Source organism: Macrobrachium rosenbergii, chromosome 16 (assembly GCF_040412425.1).
Source record: "Macrobrachium rosenbergii isolate ZJJX-2024 chromosome 16, ASM4041242v1, whole genome shotgun sequence".
NCBI lineage: Eukaryota > Metazoa > Arthropoda > Malacostraca > Decapoda > Palaemonidae > Macrobrachium > Macrobrachium rosenbergii.
Window position 1 is genome coordinate 19,566,646 of NC_089756.1, and position 20,225 is coordinate 19,586,870.

Sequence of the window (20,225 nt, forward strand, 5' to 3'; positions counted from 1 at the left end):
AATGTTTACCTTAATACATTTTTTTGGCGATTTTAGAAATAAAGACGATAGGTTTTTAGTACAATCTACGAGACTACGAGTACGACAGAGGTTGACATTTTCCCACTGAAACCAAAACAGTCAGGTTATTGACTTTTGTGCTTATTTTGCTGCTTATCATCGTGGAATTTGCTTAGATGGTGAAATGAAGAATCAATTCCTCAAGGCTCGTCTAACTTATTGCCTGCATTCTGTGAGGTTCTTTCTCCAGCTCAGCTAAGAAGGTTAGCATAATAGGCCTAAGGGTAGCGATTTAGCTTCCTAAATCTATAGTGTTAAACTGAAAGCATATTGCATAAACTCAAGAGGAGGAGGATACCTCCTTAAATATTTGAATTAGGGTTTAAGCATCAAGGGATAATGAAGAATGACTAATTAATGTGTAGATTATACATATGTTTCCCAACTCTGTTGAAAACATCAGGAGTGAAATAGTGAGAAAGAAACGTACTTGCATAAAGCGTGTTATAGGTAACTTTTTTAGCCAGTGAAACATTGTTCAATAATGGTAACAGGAACCTAAAACCCCTTAGTTATCAGAGATAATGCTGCTCTAATAGCGAAGCTTCCTGAGTGAGCTATAGAGTGATGTATTAATTTTTTAAAGACAGCATCAATCCATACAAATATTAATCAGTAAATCTGTCTCAGAGCACCACCCACAGAATTTATATAACAATTGAGGAATGTGAATTGTTCCATGATAGGTTACTGATTTAGCTATACGGCTGCTTACCCCATCTTGCAACGTTCTATGCTCTTGCACTTAAAACCCCTTTAGTTATGTCAAATCGTTTTTCAGACACACTTAAGAAAAATCCAGATTTATCATCTCATCCTGTTTATAATCACATGTATTTACAGCAAAGTTTTTGGTTTGACTTTGGAGAAAAACAGTGGTTGCATTTGAACTTCTTATAGGAGTGGGTTAGTTTCTGTACCTGCACTTCTTGCTCTCTCCTGCCTTCTAGGACTTTATACTGCAAATGAGGTTGGGGGAAGTGACTCAATACAAATCCTCTCCCTTCTCCAGATTATTCTTTGGGATTTCCTGTGAGTGTTCCCTTTTTCTGTGGAACATACACCAGTCTTTGGACGAGTACGGGAAGAAGCTGTCGGTTAGTCACAGAATTAGTGGCCAACTTTCAGCTAGACTTCCAAGATAGGTATAGACTGTTTGTCTTCTTGTTGGCTTGTCTCTACAGGGGCTATCCCTGCACTCATTGTCACATGTCCTCAGTATTATCTATGTTTGTGCAGCCTAATCCTCATAGAGTTTTCCCAGAGGTTAGGTGAGTATCTTGATGAAAGGTTTAGTATGGGTAAATGCTCCTCTGCCACTATCATCCTGTCCTTTTACTTCTACACACTCATGCCCTTGTCTCTTCTGCCTCATACAGGTTTGACCTCTAGATATCAACTCTCCTGGGCACCAGCTGGTACTGAGTAGGTTTGTGGAGTTTATGGCTGTTGTTACATTTCTTTTGACATGGGGAGGGTGATCATGAATTCATACCCAAACCCTGGGTATTAGCGCCGTGCAGCAACCCATTGGTACATTTGTTACAGTTTCAGGTGGTTGCCCTTTGGGTCCATGTTTTGGTGCAGGCTCTTTGGCTGTCACCCTCTGGATCTGCAACAAGGGGCTGAATAAGACATTAAGGTGGGAGTATAAAACATGATTTCCACCTTCTTCCTTCCTTCTGTTTTTGATTTGCACTATGTCCTTTCTGTCAATTTCTGGCTCTTGTCTACACACCACTAGAAGGGTTAGGTCTGGAAGTCTCTCCTCTGCATGATCCTCTAAGATCCCCAGTGTTCTTTATGAAGAAGGAGCCCTGGTTTTGCTCCTTCACAGACTGAGCTCCAGAGGAGTACCATAGTTGGTCTAGTCGTGATTCCTTTTGTATGCCTGTCTATAAGGTCTCTTTCAGGAAGTTCCTCTAGTGATTGTTTTTGTCCATGAATTCAGTTACTTTCCCTAGGGGTTAAACTAAAGGCTGCAGAGTTCAAGCAGGAAACATGGTTTGCATCATCTCCCTTGCTCATGTCATTTAGGGCCTGAACCTCATTCATAACACTGTTACTCTTCCCTTGCATACTCTGGATATTACGGGGACGAGTGGGATCACGCTTGAGTCTGTACATCTGGAGTCTTCTTAATCTCTTTCTTTGTGACCTTGGGTATCTGAAAGATGGTTATAGTTCTTGTATTAATCTCAGTTGCCTGCCTGTGCACATGTGCTGTCTTTGCTTGTGCCCTGCATGTACACTACCTGTGTCTATATGCTTCAGATACTCATGCAATGTCCATTCTTGTTGCCTGCACGATGCTGCTCGTGTTCAGATACTGCATGAAATTGTGTGCTGCTGTCATCATGTGCATATATGACTTCTGCTCATATGCTGCATGTACTCCTGCAGCGCTTGTGCTCATGCCTTAAGCATGCGCTAACTATGCCTGTATTTTTTACATACTTCTGTAACATATGTGCTAATGCCTTGAGCACACACCAACCGTCTCCTTTGCTACATTGGCTTATGTATGGCGAATGCTAATGCTGGCTGACTCAGTCTAAGCGTGTGTGCATGTCCTTACATACTGCAGGTGTTTGTGCAAACTCAGTGCCTCGAAATCACATTTCTCTCTCTGGTAGACCTCCCAAGAGCTCCTCCAGAATGGAAGAAGCTTCTTACTCAACCAGTCACCATCAGAGCCTTGGCCTCTTCAGTCTCCTTGCATGGTACCAGACTTCCAGTACTTTATTGGGGGAGGCTACTTGTGCCTGGCTGTTGAAGCCATCTCCATCCTAGGCAAATGATCTATAGCCAAATGTACTAGGGGAAGTTATGAGGTTTAGGTGGTGTGCAAGGCTTTGTCAGGGTGTTTATGACTGTGAATTTTAGCCCTTGGTTTTGAAACTGTTATTTAGAGGCTAGTGTAGAGGTTTGAATTTGTTTCATGCATTCTTGTTGAAAGGGGTTGTGTTTTGGTGGTGGTCTGACAAGGTTAGAGAAGTTTCAGTTTCAACTGTCTGCTGTGTTGAAAGGACTTCTGAAGTGAGTTGTTTTATTTTTCTCTACAAGCTATCTAGGTATCATCATAACAAAAAGTACTATTGATATGATAAAGCTATTTAATTGAAAGGGCTATGTAATGGTGTAGTTAAATAAAACAAATCCTTTACCAAGAAAGCAATGGAATTGGAGAAATTTTTGCATTGGCTTTATATTTAGGGATGGGGGAAGAGGATCAAGCAGATTCTAATATGATCAAAGCTAGGCTGAAAGAAGTGTTGGTATCTTTTTTTTAACTTTAATGCTGCTTCTCAATATTGGAATTTTTACTTTGTTCTTAAGTCTCTTTAACATGCTTAACATGAAAATCATACTAAAATCTATCACAAATATACTGTTACCGAGATATTTACTGATGAATGTTGTTAGCCACACGTACTTTTATGAAGTACTTTTTATGTGTTTTAACATTAATATGGGTGGGGCTCCTGATAGAATTTTTGTTTGTCCCAGAAGGCAAGGATGTCCAGTGTATTGGAATGTCTTTTGTTATTCTTATCTGAAGAAGTCGGTACGTGGACAGTGCAGAAATTTGATTTGTTTTTTTTCTTCTAAGTATCATCTACTAAGTGAGATTTTGGAATTCAAGCATAGTTTGAAAAAATCAGCTTCAGTTTTTAGTCACGGTCCCTTTGGTGCAGACATGTAACTCTTGTTCCTTGAATTATTTTGGCTTATGCAAATTATCCTACTTCATTAATTAAATTGGTGTTTTAGAGACACTGGGAAACCATATATCATACACTGGGGACCATAGTGGGAAAATTATGTTTTTAGGTGTGAGAAAGTACTAAAGAGCGAAATACAACATCCCCATGATACTTTTGCAAGTTCTGAATCTGATTGAGGTCAAGTTTACTAAACATTTTTCAAGGACCTGGTGACCTTTGTTTTGTTAGTGGTGGGGCCCAGGCAAGGACCCAGCATCCTAGGTTAGGTTGGATGTGGTTGGATTAGATTGCACCTATTAATTTTCAATTATGGTGCACTAGGTTAGTTTAGGTGATAAGTCCAGGTGGAGTATAGCCCCCCTGGTCAGGTAAGGCCTAGTGTCATAGGTTTGGTTAGGACAGGTTGCAATTTTATTACAGTATTTAAATACTGTAATAAGATTGGCTTTGAGATTTAACTTGGAAAGGAACATTGAAGGGGAAGTACTGTTCTCTAGAGGGCATGAAATACCCTTGATGCAGGGGTGTTTAACTAGGGAGGAGCTGTTTTCAATATGTGGAAGACTGGTAGGTCATTTCTAATTGTGGGATAGTTATGTGTGGCATGCTGAGAAGATGATAAGAGTGAAGATCTACTACAGGGCAGGTATTGTGATGTGGGTGTGCTACTTGAGGTGGAGGGTTTTTGGAGTAGGGGATGCTGCTTGGTTGAGGAGGAAAAGTGACTGTGATCACAGTAACATAGCAGAATACGAACCTGTGTCAAAGGGTGTCAATCTCACACTGAAGTGAGGACGACAGAATATTACAATAATGACAGAGTCAACAATAGCACATAGATGGTTAAGAGTGATTACAATGAGTAGAGAAGAGCTGGAAGGAAGTGGGTAACAGAGATGCTCTTCAAGCGAAGGTTTGGGTTGCTGAAGAACCTTATTAAGGAGCTGAACATAAGATGATTATGACTGTGGTGTCTTCTACCAAGGATAAGGCAGATGTGAAAACAAGATATGAAAGAATTGATTACCTACTGGGGAGGAGTCATTTGGGAAGTATTAGAAATGTACTGTCTGTGGAATGTAAACTTGGAAGAGGTGCACAGTATGCATCACATGGAAGCAGATTGCACGTTATACTTGGCCAGAAAGGTGAACACACCAATAACAAGGTGGGCGGTGCAAAGGGTAGTGCGATTTATCGAAACATGTCGGTCAATAGACTCGGCACCATCAGTGCATATAAAAGGTTAGGCTGGATTGGAAAAAAATTGGACCACACTGGTTTTATTTATCAATTGTTGATAGTTGTCCAGGTTGGTATGCAGTGTGGAAGGAGCTCAAATGAGAGCCTGCTAAATGTATTGCTGTGGTGTTGAATGAAGTATGCACAGAGGGGGGGATTGTTGCAAAGGTGTTGTTTGACACCACCGCAGCTTTTAGGTCAAAGTTACTGGTAGAAATGTGTGAAAAATGGAATGTGCAGAGATTTTTCCAAATTCTTGGGCTGTTAAATGTAGGTACAGTTCAGGGTCCATGGCAGATTCTTAAGTATAAGTGTGATTAAGTGTTGAGGAGGATAAGGGGCTTGATGTGGACCCCTGGACTCAGGTTATGAGGAATCGGAGTGAAGCGAGAGGATAGTCAATCTTTTCATGCCTAATGCAAAGAGCAAATAACCCAGAATAAATATGGTCAACTCCCCAAACTGAAAATAGCGATTAATGCAGTTTAAATTAAATAATATTCAAGAATAAAATAAGATCTAAGTGATGCAAATCTCAAGGCTGGATTTAAGATTGATGTCGAAAAATCTACCAAAAATTACTTTATTTATCTTAATGTTTTCCTAATTATGGTAAGACTTGTGATCAGTGGCTATATATTTGATCAGCCTGTATCACAAATTCCCAAAACAAAACAGTTATCTAATTAATGTACCGCTGGTCAAGCACCTGCAGAATAATCATTACAGATCGACAACATACCAGATTGTTAATCAGCTGTTGCTAGCCACTCATCGGGAGGGTTAGGGAGAGAAAAAAAAACAAGATAAAATAAACTACTGTATAGACCAGTGGTTCTCAACCTCTTTTGGCCCATGCACCCTTTCACCATATATTAGAATGTCATTCTCGACACCCTTTCCAAAATTGTCTGCCTCAACAGGTGCATTCCAAATAATATGCATATAATAATACTAAAAATCCTTGGTCACCATTCCCTCTCCCCCTTGAAACTCTGAATTCCCCCAAGGGGACTCCCCTGCCCGCCCCCGGTTGAGAACCACTGCCATAGACCATCGGTGCTCCTTCAAACTGTTTGTCATAGTTAAAGGCGAGAGGGCCTCGATGAGTTAAAAGGTACAACTCTGGAAGGAAATCATTCATTAGCTTTCTCTCTCTCTCTCTCTCTCTCTCTCTCTCTCTCTCTCTCTCTCTCTCTCTCTCTCTCTCTCTCTCTCTCTCTCAAGTAAAAAAGATCGATAAAATTGTAAAGATAGGTGAGTTTTCTGTTGGTAAACGCATTATGATTGCAATATTCAGAATAAATTTCCGTTTATGGCATGTCTCGAGATCATTTATGAGCTCTTATTGATGCAACAATTTCGTTATTACACAGCTCCTAGTTGCACCCACTTTTTAGCCTTTTATTTTACCTCCAGTTCCACTTCCTTTCCTCAGTCTTGCTGTCCAACCACCACTCCAACTCACTCTCTTTACCGTTTGGTCCTGAACGGCCATAAGTGTCCCAGTGCTTTGGCTTGATAGCCTAAATTTCATAATAAAAAATCAATTCAGTTATACCTGGCCTTTTTAGCCTAGGAATGAGGAATACCTCCTCCTCTGCCTTTAAGGACCTATAAGTTTTTTTTTCATTAGTATATGTAAACTAGAAGTATCTAAAATCACTAAAATCTCTTATTGGCTGTGATAAGGCATTATAAGGGGTTTGGTAATACTGTATATCTACTGTATACTGTCAGTATTCAGCTTAAATGTCATGGGTAATGAAATTGGGTCTGTACCTATCTCTCTAGCTTTGATAAGAGATGTGATTTCCTATGTCATCTATTTAGCTTCCTGGATGGCCCCTAATACCCTCTCTGCATTTGTACCTGCTGAACAAATTCACTTGGTCTCCTTGTAGCTTCTGGCCAGATTATTACCATGACCCCCTGTCAGTTACCAAAAGTCATGGACTCCTAAAAACACATTTATTTAGTAGTTTTATGCTCCTAGTCCCAGTGTCAATGTCTGAATAGTGGCAGGACTCCTCCTGCCAGAATAGGTGTTCAGGCATTCATCAAGTGATTGGTCTTGAGTGACTAAACAAATACCATTTTTTACAGCAAAATTGGTTTTGTCACGGCAGAAACCCATTGCTTTATGAGATACATTGCCCTCCTCCCATCTCTACGTTGCTTGCAGATTGGCCGGATGGCCATGGAATGCCCATTTTTTGCTGGTACAGGGACTCTGGAGAGTGTTTGTGCAGATGATTGAGTTGGAGTCGTTGCCTTTCGAATGCCTTAAAATGGCACTGATAAATTGATGATTGCGCGCCCAAAAGTTAATTTTGTTTGAAAAATATGTATTTTTTGTGCTTTATGCTGGGAAGCTGCACTTCATGTTCCCGCTTTTGGTAGGGTATCATATATTTTTATTTTTTTAAATGTGCCAATATGGAATTAATCTGTTTGAATCTTATGTTGCTTGTTATCATTCACAGGGTCATTCATGCCAACTTTGAGGATGGTCAAGATAAGTGTATCTCATGGCTGGCTAGCACAACTCACCCCTATCCATGAGTCACGGCACATTCACAAGAAGTAGATATACTGGGTTATTGGCCTTTATGTCTCATGTTGATGGTAGGTATACCATACCACACTTCCTAATCCTAATCTGAATTACTCTTAAATGATTTCTATGTTCTGCTTTACTCAATATTGGTTCCCAGTGTATAGACACCCTACAAACATGTCAGCTGTTAGACTCTTGGCTCCTGATTCATAGCCCCCAAGTTCTATTGATGTATCCATCAAGTTTGTACTGACACTCTGGAACATTCAGCTCCTCGTCCCCTACCAAAATAACAACTCAGACGTATAGTGCATATGATTTATGTGGTTATGATGAAATTAACTGTTGTTTTAAAACACAAAGCAAACTTTTTTCGTGCAAACCCAATGATAGAAAAATTAGTGCCCTGCTCCCAGCCCTATGAGTCTCACTGCCACCTCCTTTGTCTAGTTGGACAAATGACTGGTGAGCCTTTGGACTCGTAGGCATAAAAAAAGCCATAAACTTTAAAGTCATAGTAATGAGTTTGTATGAAATAACTTGCATGTTTTGTGAATTAATGTTTTGCAAGTGTTGGTGTTGCCTGTTATCAGTCCCCAAAATTCCAGAGTCAGCAAAGTATACATGATTTGGTTTTATGAAATTCGTCACCTGTCTCTCCTCCTAGCAGTTAATCATGTAGTTTTAGGAACATGATGTAGAACCCGAATTTTTTTTGCAAATTCTTGTGTAGACGGAAGATTTGAGGTTACTTGTAGAATAAATCATTTAGTTTAATTCTTTGATTATTCAGTATTCTGTCAAACCACGCAGCTGTGTTTTATTCATTGTGTGTAACCTCAGAGGTTTATTTACTCTTACAATAAGAGATGCTGTTTTTTCCCCTTACAGAAAACAATGAGTAAAGGGACTCCTATTTCAAGTCAAAGTGACAAAACAAGAAGAAATTCACGTCCAGTCACAGAAGTGCTATACAATGTTGTTCAAGAAAAGCATGAAAGTTAGATTGTCGTTACCCGCAAGTTCTCAACTGTGTTCAGCTAGATGCACCTACGTTTACCTATGGCTCCTTTACTGTTTTCATTTACCATGTTGTAATAATATTGACTGCATTTCTGAACTTCACGAATGAGGTGAGGTTACAAACTACTGCTGTATGTATTTTCCTCACCAACCTGTTAGTTTTAATTATAACAAAAGTAATATTAGTTACTAGTGATTGCTTTGATTTGCAGTACAAAATGTTGCTCAGTCACTTGTAATTTATTATTGTGCTAATATCCAGTTTATTTTCTTATGAAGTTTAATACCGTACTAAAATAACCTTAGATTTTAGGATAAATTTTACAACTACTGCAGAGGCACAATTCTACGTAATTTGTTAATCTAAATTTAGAATGTATCACGCGGGTCACAAATTAAAGGAACCAGAATTAAGATAGTGAGCTAGGTTTTGCTGCTTACACTGTTTGACTAGTCTTTCACTCTACCAGGTGGCTGTTCAGGCAGATGTAACATATTGGTTCACCGAAAATCTAGAAACTCTTTCAGAGCTTTCTTTACATTGACAGATATCGGTGATGTCTGTCAGTGTACAAGACATCCATCTTCTCTTTTTTTTATAGTTTATTTTTATTAATTAAGGTTAAGCTTAGCCTGAAGATATTTAGCCCTTTATAAAATAGTTCAATTTAATAATGTTCTCATAGGGAGTTTTTGGCTAATGAGTAAATAAGTAACTTTTATTTTCATAATACGCAGGAATGGTGCATTAATGTAGTGCAACAGGGCTAGTGTAATACTATGTCAAACTTAATATAGGCTAGCAGGGTGCAATATTATAATTTTACCTAATGTGCAATCCATACATAATTATACGTATACTTTACGCTGATACTTGTTGTGACTATAAGTGAGACTAGAAACATTCAAATTTGTGGCTAACTAACCAGTAGTACAGCTTCTTACAAGGATTGTTAAATTCACGTAGAGATTGATTGCTCTGGAAGGAAACTTCATCTGCACAAGTAACATTTGGGTTAAGATGGTGTGTAGGACTTTTTTTTTTTAAATGGTTCAACCAGACCTCTAAGCTAAAAATCTGTGGGGCTCTTACCTGGGTAATAAGAGTAATGTGGTAGTTCACCCAGACATTTAAACATAAATGAACGATACCCGCAGGAGGGTAGGGCCGTCAGTGCCTTATTTAAGGATCTTTGCAGCGTTCCTTTGGCCCCTAGCTCGGAACCCTTTTCATTCCTTTTACTGTGCCTCCGTTCATATTCTCCTTCTGTCTTCCTTTCCACCCTCTTCTAACAATTGATTCATAGTGCAACTGCGAGGTTTTCCTCCTGTTACAACTTTCGAACCTTTTTACTGTCAATTTCCATTTCAGCGCTGAATGACTTCATAGGTCCCAGCGCTTGGCCTTTGGCTACATCCCATGTTCTAATAGAACTATAAAGATTTTTATGCGTGGTAAATCAGTTATAACTTTACACTGGAATGACATCCTTGCCCTGAAAGTGACAATGAACATTGCATTTGCTGAAAGATGACATTTTCTTCCAGTTCTCATTCATTCCCTGCTGGAAGTTACACATCCAGCTAGCTAGGAACGGGTACTTTTCTTTCTTGGTCAGCAACAAAGTCATATGTAAAGTTATGGTGTTATTTACTGTGGCATATTAAAAATGTTTTAGAAAGTTTGCATATATGACCGATGCATCTTACCCTGCTCTGTGGCACAGATTATGCAGCATGACTCAGAAATGGTTTAGGTTAAATTTTGTGGGTAACATCAAATTTTTGCACTCTATTTGAAGTCTAGATCAGCATTCAAATATCGAGATGTACCTTAGCTATAGGAGCAATAATAGTGTCAAAGGATACGACCAGGGTATAGGAGCAATAATAGTGTCAAAGGATACGACCAGGAAATGTTGAAGAGAGTAATTAGTGAATAATTTACAGTACACACTATTCCTTAATGTAGATTAAGAATCAGCAGCAAGAGTTTGATGTTTATGGTAAAATGCAAAAAATATCACTTAAAGATAGTGAAAGTTGGAGACGCTTCTGGAACTGGTTTAGCTGAGTGTCGTTGGTGTTGATTTATTGGGTCATTTCAAGGTGAACAGTCCAGTTGAGTTTTTCTTATTAGTCAGTCTATCTTCGACATCAGACCTGCCGGAGGTTTAACATTTTTCAACAAAATGGTGTTTTGAATTAAGAATGATTTATTTTCATTACTTAAGAATAGATGTTTCTTAATGAGTAGGTCTGTCTGAAGTCTTTGAAGTTAGTATTGTTTGTTGAACTCTCTATTTGTAAATTAATGATGTTCCTTCAAAAGGAATTTTTGTGATTTTAGTTTAGGATATGCATTATGAACTGGCGTATGGTAGATTACTTTACAAAGCCCAGAAGCATAGATGTGAGTTTTTAATGAATCTTAAACCAGGTGGCTCAAATAGTCTGAGATTTTACAGGATACTGTATAGCATAAAAAGCTTGTAGTTTGGAGTGGAAGTATGATCGATGGAACAAGTAGAAAGTAACTTAGATGATTTAAAAAGAGGAGTGAGGATTGGAATAGGCATGGGCACTGAGTTTAGGCATGGTTTTTCAGTTTTAGGACTTACTTTTGTCAATAACAACCATTTGAGAAGGTTAGAATTTTTCAGTTTGCCATGGGTAGAGAAGCAGCCTAATGGCTTCCTTCTTAGGTCTGTGACTGTGAAATGAAGTTGTGATGCTTCTCGGTTCCTTCATGTCTTGCTCTTGTCGTGTGCAAGTAGGAAGTTAGTTTATATACTTGAGAACTACGGTGAACATGAACAATATGTCCTCGTCTTCTTTTTGAAAGGAAAAGACAGGTGAGCCTTGACACTCAAGGACTGCAAAATCAGGCACAAATATGATTAATGATTTTGTATAAAAAACTTTAGGGTTACGAAGTTTTAGTATTTAGAAATTGTACACTTCAAAGCAGCTAGATTCAATTAATGTCAGTTTTTAAAAATTTTGTTATTGCTTGAATTCTTTGTGTTTTTTTTTATGTGTTACCTGCAAGTTTAATATCTGTTAGTTAACAAGATAAATTTTCACATTGATTGTAACTGTCAATTTAAAGTTTCAATTGAAACACTTTTTCCCAACAGTTTATTGGAAAGATTTAAAGAAAATTTGGGTTGCATGGGACAATGTAGTGTGGCCACCCTCCTGAAGGAGGAAATGGAAGAAGGAGGGGAGTGAAGGAAATAGGTATGGGATACCTGTCGCTTCTTTTTCATTCTCGCTCTTGCTCTCTGTCAGTTCCCTATCCTTGCTGGCTCCGAGTCTCCCAGACTGTTTCTCTCACCTGAGTCATTTTGCTTGGCTTCCCCCCCCCCCCCAACAAATGCAATCCTTTAGTTGACTTTGGTCTGGAATATGATGATTCTCTTATTTTGCACTCATGTGTAAATGATCTGGACTGACTAGAATGGATATGTTGAGGTTTGAATAACATTTGCCTTGCATTATTTTTAACAGTTAAGTTTGGTTACTGCCATCGGCAGTTGCTTTGACAAAGCTTAATTCTTGCTAAATTTGACTTAGTAATACATTCCTAATTTAATGTAGATAAATTGGTCAACTATTCTTGGCTGTGCTCAGTAATACATTCCTAATTTAATGTAGATAAATTGGTCATCTATTCTTGGCTGTACTCTTGATAAAATCATTTGCTAGTTACTGACATTCAGTGGTGTGCTTTGATCCAATTATTTTAATACAGAATTTCCTAGTGAACAGTCTTCAACTTTCTGTGCATTGCTTTCTGTGGTTGATGGAAATTTGTAAATGACTGTTAAACTTTTAATAGTTAAATGTACCTATGTGATAAATATTGTATAAGAAAATAAGACGTGTAATTTTATATTTGAAAATGTTGTGGTTAGTTTATATATCATCCATCTCTTGTTATCTTTAAGGAATATGAAAATGGTGTACTATCTCTTTGAAACTTAAGACTAATTATGGTTCACATTCTTGCAATGAAAAATCTTGGCTGAGCTTTTCACAAGTTTGAATTCATCAGATTTTAATCGACTTAAGTTGTTAAATGTTTGGATATACTAATTATGGAAATCATATATTCAAAAGATTACAATTTTATTGTTAATTCTTATAGCAGTACAGTATATATTTGAGTTATCATTTACGTTCATTAGAGCTAGAATGCAGAATATAATGTAAAGCAGCATGAAATTTAAAGCACACTTCAGTTTGATGGTTTTGAAAGATTGTGTATAGATTTCCAATGTGGTAATATAATTGAAATAATTTTCTGTGTAATTTTCATAGAGGAGTGTATGTTGACTGTATTCACTCTTTATGCAGACAGATGCATAGATATATAGCAGATACATTAAATCTGTTAGTTGAAAGGTGATCGTATAGAATGGGCCACAGCTGATGATGCTGTTAAGATATATGCAACCCTGTAGGATATTCTGAATAGGAGAATTAAGTTTTCTTCTTGATTTTGTCTATGTTATACCACTGGACTGGTGGGTTTGCAGATGTCTGGGAATCGAGAAAAAGTTGTCAGTTGAATTTTCACACCAGGGAGATCCACCACCTGATGGTCCCTTTTATTCTTTTCAAAGCAGACTTTTGTTAATGTTTGTCACCAATTGTAGTCTGTTCCTTCTTAGATGGCGTTGCCGTCGTTCCTTTTTTTTTTTTCTTTTATGACTTTTAAGGTCATTGACGTTTGATTCTGTACTCTGCTCTGGTGTCTTTCTGGAAGACCATTTGAACAGAAAAACATTTGGTGTTTTTCGTGTTATTTATAGAATGTTAGGTACAAGATCCTTTTCCTATTTTCTATTTTGTCAACGGTTAGTTTTTTCTGCATGAAATGTCTTCCCTGGATTTAGAATTAATTATTTTCAAAATACAGACATGATTTCTTAATGGGGCTTCCAGTTCTCTACCCATCGACAGTATTCTGATAATTTTTAGCTGCTAATCCAGGTTCACTGATTTTCTTTAATCTGTTGGTGAAGGCTGATAGAAAAGCATTTCTCTATATTTGAAAAAACAGATATACGCTCTAAAAAGGGTTATAGCATCTACTTTTTTATGTATAGTACTGTAGTCTTTATTTACAGAAAAAATAAAAAGGAAAACATATAGTCAATATAATGACTTATTTTCAAAAAAAAAAAATATGCGACAAAATTCATGCTGTTATATATGGGAAGTATTCTGATCGATGTATTTAAAATATTTACACATTTACTTACAACAGGCCCCCCCAAAAAATTAAGTAATTCATTTTATCCAGTCAAATGTAGCTCCGAGGGGTGTAGCCTGCTGGAAAAAAAAATATAAGATAATCTCAGTGAGCAGAGAACGTATGGTTTTCAAGTCCTGCCGAAAAGAAACTTTAGTCGAAGGTAATACCAGAGATACTTTTAAGTATTCTCAACAATTAAACACAATGCAGTACATGGTGCATTATTACTTCTGGAAAGCAAATCATGAAGTAAGAACATGGGATGAGATTGGCTAATTGATAGTCTTAGTTTTGCTATGAACTAATTTAGGCTTATCGCCGAGTGGCTAAATACATCACTGATATGTTTCAGTTTTACTTAACCCATATGTGGATTTTAAGTAAGGGGGTATTTAGTTGAAGACAGCAGAACTGTGTGCAATAAATTTAGCAGATAAGATAAAGGGCTTCTAGAGTCGCTGAAAAAATATATATATTTTTTTTATTTTCAGCGACTCTGGAAGCCCTTTTGAACTGTTGGCCTAAAAATTCTCGTGTATAATTCGAGTTTTCATTCTACAAAGTTGATGTACATGCTGGAATACGTCCGATCCTTGCTCGTGGGTATGAAGGGAAAAGATAATGACAAAAAGCTAAAGCTTCCAGGATTGAGATTGGATCAAAGATAGTAATTTCTATCAGCGATTATATACAATATCATTAAAATCCATCATTTAAAAAAAAAAAATGAACGACGACTCTGATGAAGAACTGATATGGATTAAACCCAGTGTTGGAATTCTGCATTTTTCTTACTAAAAATGGTGCCGCATTGAAGTATTTTCATCCTGTTTTTGAACTGGCCACACTAATTTGACCCATAGACATTTGATTAGTAATCAGTATGACCCAGTCCCAGTATCCAGAGAGATCAGGACAACACCAACAAGTAAACTGACAGCAAATGTCACGTTTTAGGAATAAATCAGTTATCATAATCTTGAGCATTTCCAGTTTACCTGACTGCTATATTAATGTTTAAAGAACAGCAGTTTATTGAATAGAATTAAAATTTGTTATTTAAAGGCCAAACTCTTTTGGGACCGCCCGTATGCAAGTTTAGTATTTTAACTTGGTGGTCTGCCTCAACTGCCTTGTTGTTAATGACCAGAATAGCAGAAGCAAATGAATGTCTAACGTTTTCTATTACTGCATTCAAGGTCACTAAAATTAATTGGATTTGAATACCAGTTTCTGCTCCACTGTGATTTTGCCAGTCCACATCATTCCATTATATCCGGGGTACAATAAAACTGACAATATGGGAAATTTCAAATGCGAAATTTTACTGAACGCCTGAAATGTTAAGGATACTATTTGCAACCTCGTTCCGTTTTGAATAAGGGGGTTTTAAGGTTACAGTAAGTACTCTCTCGTGTAGTTTCCTTTTTTAAGAATTTTGCTTTATTTTTCCGAAGTGTATTATGGATCATGTTAGTTGTTTCTCAGTTCATGTTGATAACTGCATTTAGTGAAAAACTGAGAGGGACGTATTGGTTTGTCTGGAGTTTGTTTCTTTGTTTTTTGTTAAAAATACCTTTTGTTACAAATCATCTGCCCTTTTGCTGGTGGATTTGAAACCATTTTACTAGATATGAGCTGTCTTTTTTAGATGTTAATTTGATGTTAACGGCAAATGTTATTGATTTTTAACCACTAGTTTCCTATCTTCGGCAGCATTTTAATGATGGTTAGCTCCTTTTTGTGTTGGTTTCTGAAGTTTGCTGCTGGTAGTAGTCTACAGCCTTTGTTTTTTATATGAATCTGAATTTTGATGATCAATATTCTGTACTTTTCTTTGCACTCAATTTGTACCCATGATCATTAGCCAAATATAGTTCGGTAATAATCAATTTACTTATTGATGAGCATTTACTTTGTGTTTTCCTTCTGGTCGACTTTTTGAGGCCCTTCATGTTTGTGTTTTTAGATGATTGCCAGCTTGGTGGCCTGTAAGGCAGCGTCCACACGATCGAGCTTTGTTCGACGAACTTTGTCCGGCGTGACGTCTGAAGCGGGCAAACTTTTGACTTTGCCCGCAGTTTCTCCGCTTCTGACGTCACATCGGACAAAGTTCATCGAACAAAGCTCGATCGTGTGGACGCAGCCTTAAGGGTGTGGAAACAAATGTATTGGTTCAAAATGCTCTTGCTGCGGAGTAGTTTATTCTGATTGTTTGTAACTTTTGGCCGTTTTGTGGAAGGATTTACATTAGTATCCAAACTGGTGCCTTTCCTTCTATGGTCATTTCCAGAGGCCCTTAATCTTTAAAAGCTACATTTTATAGCATTAGCACTAGCCTGCAATTAATGGCCTAATTTCTTCAGTCTTTCATGGTCTGGTTTAAGGAATTTAACAGGGGAGTGTAGACTAGCATAAGAATGGCGGATGAAAGGAAACAAACAAGGATAGAATTCTTACAGAACAGGAATAATTAGGCACTACGAGAGAACTTCAGGGGGAAAAGAAGGGCAGCAACGAGAATAAACAAAAGAAAGAAGAGAGATGCATTAAATAAGGAACTGGAAGACATGGACAGAAACATGAGAAATGGTAGGATAAGGGAAGGCTATAGGGGAATCAGGAAAATAATGGATACCAAGCAAGAAGCAAAATAGAGAAAGATGCCGATAGACGTATTATGTTACAGGAGGACAAAGTATGGAGATATGGAAGAACTATTTCTGTGAGCTGTTAAAAAGAGAAGACCCAGTAAATCCTATTGAATGGAGACTTATGCAGGCACCAGATTTGAGATGCAGGCACCAGATTTGAGAGTGGAGGAACCAACGCTGACAGACGTGAAGAATGCAATCAGTAGCCTGAAGAATAATAAGGCACCTGGTTTAGATAACATACCAGCAGAGCTCCTTCTCAGAATGGTGGCGAAACGTGACACTCAAAGATCTTTGAGCTTATAATAATGATCTGGAGAACAGAAGAGAAGCCAACAACATGGGAAACGGGCAACATTATCCCGGTACATAAACAGGGAGATAAGACAGACTGGTCTAATTATAGAGGGATTACACTTCTGCCAACCTGCTATAAGGTACTAGCCAAAATTAGGGATAAATTAGAACTTTACATGGAGACACCATTGGACGAATATCAGCGTGGGTTCAGAAAAGTAAGATCAACAATTGACCAGATTTTTTTTATCAGACAGATAATGGAAAAGCACTGGGAGTATAACAAGAAATATGTGACAGGTTTTGGTAGACTTTAAACAAGTATAAGATAGCATCCATAGACCATCAATGTGGAACATTATGAAGGAATTTGGTATACCAGAAAAGCTTACAAACTTGGTAAAGCGTTCTTCAGGAATAGTAAGAGGTGTAAGAGTTGTGTCCAGGTAAGAAGGAAAAGGACAATGTTTTGAAATTAAAACAGGTTTGAGATAGGGATGCCTTTTATCTTCAGTGTTGTTTAATCTAACTTTGCAAAAACTAATGCAGAGTATCGAGGAAGTTGAGGGTGGGGTCGTCATCTTGGGAGATAGAAGTGCCAAAGTCCTTGCATTTGCAGATGATGTTAGGTTTGTTCAGGAAGTATGTTAACATCCAGAAATGAGATGGAGAGAAGGTTCTGGCTAGAATTACAGCCGGGAATAGATGCTGTTCCAGTCTACAACATTTTTAAAGAGAAGAAACATAAGGTCTACCAAATTAAGAATTTACGACACCATTATCAGGCCAGTAGTATTAGTATATGGTGGTGAGACCTGGAGGCTGACTAAACGTCATGAACAGAGACTACTGGTTTTTTAAAATAGCATTCTGCGTAGAATAACAGGTCCCATTTACGATGGTGTTTAGAGATGACACAACAAATTAAGAGATTTAACCAGACAACTGCTAATAACTGGCTATATAAGATCGCGGAGGATACATTGGGAAGGACATATGGTTAGAATGGAAAAGGGCAGAATGCCTAAAGTGGTTATGGAAAGATCACCAGAAGGGAGAAGACCATTGGGGAGACCGAGGATGAGATGGAGAGAAAATGTGTTATGAGATCTAAGAGAACTGGGAGTGGAGGATACTGCGAATAACTGGAGAGATGCATCAATCAATAGGGAAACTTGGAGAGGCCCGGTGCAAGCGGCCATGGGCCTTCAAGAGACCCGAGAGCCACTGGAGTAAGTGAGAGTAAGCGTAGACTAGCTGAAGTTTTTTGGACAGAATGGCGCAAAGAAAGGATGCATTCTTTGTTAATCAGTTTTGTGGAATGCTTTATTGCTGGTAGATTGCCTTAACATAAACATCGCTATGATGTCTTGTGTTGAAGAGTCTGAAGTATTGATGAGAAACAACTGGACAGTGTTAAAATTTTTACTCATAATTGGCAAGTACTGAAATGGATAGACAAACTTGGCACTTAGTGTGTGTTGACATAAGGCAAACCTTTACAGTCTGGTGAAGCAATAGGTATAGAAAAGTTTCAGGTATTGGAAACCTAAAGGGAAATCAGACATTTAGTTAACATTCCTCATACTCTTTGTTGTATGTCATCTTTAACTGAAACTGGATTTTAAAGTTTATTTGTAAATTCTTTTTGGCGAACAGGTTGACTGCTGGTTTTGTCTTAACGTGCAATATGTGAAAATTATTTTCAGTTAGGCAGTGAGAGATTCATGACTAGGAAATTTTATCGTCACCAGAATCCCAGCAATTCAAATACAGTAGTGAAATATACTTTACTGTATATTTGTAGTTACTATACTTGGTATGCCATCATATAATTGCTGACCGATCTCGGTAATTTGGTAACAGGCAGGGTTCTGAAGTATTTACACCCTCTACTTTTTAGTGATATTACATGATACAATCAGGGCTTGTGGTCTCTGTGGACCAAATATATTTTTTGTGTCGACGGTTAATTTAGGAACTCGTTTTTCACCAGTCAAGAGCGACTGATCTTGGAAATTCGAATGTGCTCGACATATTTGGTTAATACAGGCTTTCAGAGCTTGTTTGTTCACCTGATACTCCAAAGTCTTGTTTTTGTTAACGTTTCTGGAAATCTTATACTTGGACCATATATAAGTCACTGCTGCTGAATACGGCATGGAAGAATTGTCATAAAATTACCGGGTACTTTGTTTTTGAGGTTAACAGTCTTCCTCGCTTTCATCAGAAGGTAGTACAAGGTTGAATGGCCAGGTCACTGGTGTGTCTGTTCCATTTCCAGCTGACTACATAATCCTTGCCTATCATAGACAAGAGCTGGGGGTTACCATGGTTTAACTATTTAGAAATTTGTTACAAGTCTAGTGTAACAGGTTGCATAGGAAGCAGTAAAATTACCGACTGTGATTTCCTTTGGAAAGTCGACTTTGTTGATATGATGTCAGTGTACTGATGGAATACTTTGTCTCTAGTCTGCATACTCAAGTGTTTACAGTTTTCCTGCATTCTTTAATGAAATTTATTTAATAGACTTCACGAGAGTCTATTAGGTCTTCTGATGCTATTCTTATTCGAGTGAGTTTTACCTTCATTTGCTGAAGTTCATCCTTGTTTGCACATTCCTTGTTCGTGATTTTAATAGATTACATATTATGGGAAGTTACATTACAGGTGGTTTTACCCCTGCTGTATGTGGCTTATTCTTTAATGTGGAATATTCCCTGGTCTCAGCTTGAGGTGTGTGTCATCACTGATGATTAAATTGTGCATTTCCGGATACCAATGAAATATTGGGACTAAATGGAAGTTTCAAGTAAGTAGTTCACTGTTTCTGCATAGGCTCCTTGTAAAATTATTCAGTTTAAAGGTGTGGGTTCCAACTACAGCAATTTCACTATTTATTTTTGTTAAGCATTAATTTTAAATAAATTTTAAAACAAAGCTGAGGAAATAAAAACGTTCAAGGGTTCAGTAATAAGTTTTAGCTAGAAAAACCCGTTGCGTCATTAGTTACTAGGTGGGCTTTGGTTGGGTTTACATTTTAGCTTTTAATTAAAATGAATGTTTTAGAGACAGTACAACCACATTCCTTTAAGAAACGTTAACGGTTTCGTTAACAGCACTTGCATATTTTAATTCAAATATTTTCTCAAACAATATAGGCTATTCATAAAAAGTGCATTTAATACTAATCAATGCAATTATTTCTGCAGTTTCCCAAGACTTCAGAAAACAGCTTGGCATTAAAAACTTTTGAGAGTATTTAATAGGACATTGTTCACTTTAATATTTGGGTCAAACTATGATTACAGATTAGCAGCTATTGGCAAATGAGTTTGTCAAGAGTGGAAATAGCTTCAGTTGACTTTTTTCAATAAAAGGAATTTTGCAAT

General features: G+C 37.6%; 1 long non-coding RNA gene across 2 annotated transcripts in view; it reads left to right on the plus strand.

The window, feature by feature from the left end:
* LOC136847163 (uncharacterized) overlaps window positions 1-20,225 on the plus strand; it is a 250,338-nt gene that overhangs the window by 229,386 nt on the left and 727 nt on the right. The window contains exons 1-3 of one of the 2 annotated variants that reach the window (XR_010855641.1): window positions 92-263; window positions 7,517-7,658; window positions 8,482-8,723. This is a non-coding gene — a long non-coding RNA (uncharacterized lncRNA). Of the gene's footprint in view, window positions 1-91; window positions 264-7,516; window positions 7,659-8,481; window positions 8,724-20,225 lie in introns of those variants that run through there. The other variant, XR_010855640.1, reaches the window with a different exon arrangement.